A 5591-nucleotide genomic window follows, 5' to 3' on the forward strand; every position below is an offset into this window, starting at 1 on the left:
TTGTAGTCTCATACCATTTTAATTTACCATCCATGATCATTTGTCATCACAATTCCTTTTAACAAGTAAAGTCTTAATGTTTGACTTTTGTTTGGAATGTGGATTTTAAAAAATAAATATAGATTTTCTTAGTTTGAGTCATATTGTTATTTTTGAAAAAAAAAATCATAAAAAAGGTTTGTAAGTTGATATTTTACTTTCACTTAGATTTTTAATGCATCTTTATATTGACATATTTTCTTCTCAATCATATGGTTCAAATTACTTTCTAAGGGCACACATTCTTTTTCACTTTTGTCATCCACTTGGTCTCACATTCATTCATGTTGCTATAATACTTAATTGATGGTATTTACAACATGTACATTAGTTCACTTTGAATCATTGCATTTCCTCGTATTCAAGAAAGTTTTGTCAAAACTTTAATTTGAAATCCAAGCATAACACATTTTTCCTTTACATTCATTTTCCATTGTCTAAGATTGGAAGAAAATTCTATTATGCTCTAAATTGATGTACATTTGAATTTACACATTAAAAACAAAACAAAAAACACATTTAAGTATAGACCATGAATTTAGAAGTCCTCATAGTTTTCCATCAAACTTCAATTTAAGTCTTGCCCAAAACCACCACCATTCTTCTAGTCTTGTGTCTTCATCTCCAAGCCATTTCCACCATAATGAATCTATAAAACAAAATAATTCAGTTACAATTAATGCCCAAAACAATAAGAAAAACAAATAGAATCAAAAAGAGAGAAAGTAGGACAAACTTGTTGTAATTAAAGCATAACCAAGGAATTTACAAAGAAAAGAGATGGGAAATTATTGTTGTAGTAAAGTAGTAAAAAGTGCAGCGAACTTTCGTCACAACAAGACAAGATATGCAGAAAATGTAGCAAGTACATCAAGGATAGCATTCATCAAAGTAGAAAAACATACACCAAACACCATTGATCCATTTGCATTATAACACTCTCATCAACAACATCAAAAAAAACTCTAATTTTCCCCCTATAAAAATCAGTAAGCAACCCGGAGAAGGATTCATAAAAAAGGAAGAAAATCTCAGCAAATAAAAAAACCCTAGCCTCCAACAATCTTTCTATTGATACAGAAAAACCTACACTAAGCTAGCAAGAACGCATAGATTTTACACTAAAGGAAAAATCTAACAAATATCACATAGATATACACAATGAAAAATCCTAGTCACTAGAGAAGTTCATAGAAGAGCACACCATACGACCAACCTACTCACTCTCAAACAAGTCGATTCATCATCATTTTCGAACAAAGTCGTGGGTCGAAAGAAAAGTTGTAAAGTAGAGGGGGATTTTAATACAGGCAAGGAGAAGAAGAGAGCATACCATGTCTCACAAATCCGTTATCATCGATATGAGGTAGTCTCGTCTTCTTCATTCCCAATCTGTTTTATTCCATTGTTGTGTTGTGTGGGTACCAAGACACACTGTGTTTTATTTGTTGATTGATGGATGTTTAGATCTAAGTAATTTCTATTTGGATGTTTGGACTTGGCACTGTGTTTTTGGGGGAATGAAAGAGAAGATATTGAGTTCTCTCTCTTCATTTGTTTTTTTCTTTCCACTTTTTATTAAAGTTTGTCTGATTTCTTTTATGATGGAAGACTTTTAATGAAAATTTAAAAAATATATATTTTGTTTTAAAGAAGAGAATATGAGAGCAGATATGGCCTTTGGGGATGTAACATGATTTTTATATCCCTCTCCATCTTTCTAGCACAATGTGTCGATTGCTGATTGATTAGGTTCTCTTTTTGAAAAAAAAAATCTTTTGGGAACAGTGGGGGGCGGTTGTTGAGGGAATTTAAGTTTAGTTTATTTTTTTATTATTTTAGTAATTAATGAGAGTAATGATAATATATTTATTTATTTTATATTATTTTGGTTTAATTTTTAGTTATTAAGTGATTAGATTTTATTTTTGTTTCATATTTTATCATAATTAATTTTTTTAATAATAATAAATAAAATGTGATAAGAATATTTAAAAAAAGAAGAATATAGTCTTCTCCTATTTTTATTCATAAGATCCAAAAGAGATTTATTTTACTTTTACTTGTTGAGATTTATTTAATATTTAAAAAATAATAATAAATGATAATAAAATATAATAAAGATGATAACTTTTTTACAAAGTAAAAAATGTTTTATTATTATTATCCTTATATTTAAATTTGTATATACTTAGTTTTATTTATATAACAAAAAGAAAAATATAAAAAGATCCTAGTGTTTAAAAAAATAAAAATAATAATAAGTGTGAATATTATGATCCTTAATTTGTTTTAATTGTGTTTAAAAAATAATAAATAAAAAAGAAAGAAAGGAAATAAATCGTATAAGGTAGATTAATTGTTTTCTTTATCTATTATGGTTTTTTGTCCATATTTTTGTTTAGTTCTAAAAAATATAATTACAAAAGTGGTAATAAAAATATAAAAAAGTGATAAATTTTTATTTTTTTTGTTAAAGTTTTTCTAAAAAAGGGATCTAAAAAAGAGAGAGATATATTTATCCTTTATGTTTAGTTTTGTTTCTGTTTAGATTTATTTTATTTTATTTAACAAAATTACAAAAAAAAAAATCATTAAAGAAAATGATAAAAAAAATATTAGTTTTGTTTTTCATTTACTTATTTAGATATATTATTTAATTAAGTGTTTTTTTTGTTTATTTCATTCATCAAAACAAAAATAATTTTTTTTATAAAATACAAAAAATGACAGATTTTTTTAAAGCATTTTATCTTAATTTTTGTGATATATTTCCTTTTGCTCTATTTATATTTATTTATGTTGGTTGTTCAATTTTATTTTTATTATTATTTGTTTTATTATATGTTTGTTTATATCCCCCATTTGACAAGTGTATCCCCCACCATTGTTTATAATTGTTTAATTATCTTTATTATTTTTATTTTCCATTAGCTTAAATAAAATAATTAATTAAATAGTAGACAAAAACAAAATATAAAATCAACCTTTGGATGAAGTTGATGCCCGACACGAGAACCTCACTTAGAGTAGATTCTTTGGATGAAGTTGATGCCCGACAAGTAAGTTGCCACAGGCAACAAACAGTCTAATGGATCCATGACTCTATGAACTTTTTTTGAAACCCTAGACCATACCTGGTGAGAACCCTATTCTATACAAAGCCATCAGACTTATCCATACCTCAAGCCTATTGAACTTATACAACAAAAATGCATCACATTCATCCATATACATTGCATCAACATCATAAAAAGAAAACTCTTAGTTGTCTCTTATTTGTTTCATGAATTGAGAACTTAAAAATGATAACTCCAAGAAGAAACACTTTCTCACTTAAGTACAAGGAACCTAAGCTTGACAGTCTGAAGGATTGATCTCTGATTTGACTTTAAATAAGCGTGATGACTTCGGAAAAGACTATGGGAAAATTTTGAGCCTTATGACTAAGAAAGTTGACTATGGGATTATCAGCTCTTTGGCACAATATTATGATCCTCCTATACGTTGTTTCACATTTGCTGATTTCCAACTAGCTCCTACTTTGGAAGAAATTGAGAGAATTGTGGGTCTAAATTTGAAAGATTTCAATGCATTTCCAAAGCTTGAAGAGGAAGTGGGCCCAAAGAAGATAACTTTAGCCCTAAGTATCAATGTCCCAATTGTTCTAGCTGTAGCGGTGTATTCGTCACTTTATGATTTATTGATTAAATCAAAAGCAAAGCATACAAAGAATCGAGTCGCCACCGCACTTTTATTTATCCAAAGGAATGGCTAAAAAGCGAACAAAAGCCTAAGAAGTTTTACACATAGAAAACTAATGAAAAGATCAGAGATCTGGGTAAGGGGTTAATTACACAATGGGAAGGTGTTAGGCACCCAAAACGTCCTAGGTACTCCTAGGGAGCCCTTTTCACAACTTGTTGTATGAAATGTTATTTGTTTATGAAATATTTATTGTGCAAACATGGATTGAAGGGATGGGAAAAGAATGTACAAGTTATTATTTTTGTGTTTGAACGGATGAACCCGTTGCCTACTTACCTTTCCATGGAAGGTAAGGATCAAAACGTCGTAGTTCGGCTAAAAGATTTCTAAAAGTAAGTGAATTGATTTTAAAACAAAAGCCCTAAGGTCTTTCGTTATCCACGGGAGAAAACTCAACCTGTATAACCACAAGTCCACCATGTGAGAAAAGCTTCAACTTGCTAGTGAGGGGTTAACCCTATAATAAGCAAGGAAGTCTTACAATTCAATCACTAAGGACAAAAGGTGAGATTAACATCAACCAACTAGGATAAATCAAACCTATGGCTAATGTATGAAAACTTATCAAGAAAAGTGGACTTGAGCCACAAAACAATTGAATGAGTGGAATTAATCAATTAGAATTTATTCACAAAAAATGGTCAAAGTATGATTAGAATTCAATTCAAAAGAAGTATTATGAAAATGAAGTTTGAAAATCAAGGGCTTAAGGCCTAGGTTTCTAATTTGAAGAGAAGTGAAAAATGTTTGCACAATAGCTTTCAGGCTTGGGTTAACACAAAAAGGTGGGAGGGTTAAGGAAGTAAAACTTCTTAGATGGTCACCTCTTGAGATCATATGTAGATGAACCAAGTGATTCCTTTGGAATAGGCAACAATGCAAATAACAGATGAACAAAGTAAATGGATACCGGATGCCAATCAATGGACTTATTCCAATCTCCTAAAACAAAATGGATACCAGATGCCAATCAATGGACTTACACCAATCTCCTAAAACAAAATGAAACATGGATACCAGATGCCAATCAATGGACTTATACCAATCTCCTAAAACAAAAGAGGGATACCAGATGCCAATCAATGGACTTATACTAGTCTCCAAGGAATGATCATAGGAAACAACTGCCAATAGTTGGACTTACAATTGACTCCTCACAAGAAACAAATAACAAATGCAATAAGCAAGAGGAAACAAGTTGCCAATAAATGGTCTTACACTCGACTCCAAGGAAAGGAATGCCAATGAATGGTCTTAGTTCCAAATCCCTCCAAATCATAGGAAACAACTGCCAGTAGCTGGACTTACAATTGACTCCTCAATGGACAAAACAAAATGTCACAAAGATATGAACAATGATTATGAAATGATATACAAGCAATGATGATAAATGCACAAAGGCACACATAAGCAAATATGCACAGATGAATCAAGTAAGCAGCCAAACAAGTCAATTAGCACACACTATACACAATCAATTAGGCTCAAGCAAGGTTAGGCTTTACAGCCAACTGGAATGGGGTAATTTGAGCTCTTAACCCTAACATTGAGAGTTAGGGTGAAGCAGATGAAATGGAGATGAGGGGTGTGCCTCATAGCTTTTATCCCTGGTCAGGGAGAGCTTTGATCAATGGAAAGTGTGGGAGTTCAGAAAGTTGGAACTCTTCTCCACAAATGATTGACTCTATAAGATCTTGGGTTATTATTCACCATGCATCAACACATGGTGTGAGCAAGGTGAATGACACACTGAATAGCAGGAGATGGACTACACATCTCTTTTA

General features: G+C 30.7%; 1 long non-coding RNA gene across 1 annotated transcript; it reads right to left on the reverse strand.

Annotated features, from left to right (window-relative positions):
* Positions 1-482: 482 nt before the first annotated feature.
* On the reverse strand, positions 483-1663 carry LOC127121317 (uncharacterized). The gene is made up of 2 exons (XR_007803393.1): positions 1373-1663; positions 483-688 (listed from the first exon to the last, which is right to left on the reverse strand). It is a non-coding gene; the product is annotated as an uncharacterized LOC127121317 (long non-coding RNA).
* Between the last annotated feature and the right edge of the window lie 3928 nt (positions 1664-5591).

This window comes from Lathyrus oleraceus, chromosome 2 (assembly GCF_024323335.1).
Source record: "Lathyrus oleraceus cultivar Zhongwan6 chromosome 2, CAAS_Psat_ZW6_1.0, whole genome shotgun sequence".
Classification (NCBI taxonomy): Eukaryota; Viridiplantae; Streptophyta; class Magnoliopsida; order Fabales; family Fabaceae; genus Lathyrus; species Lathyrus oleraceus.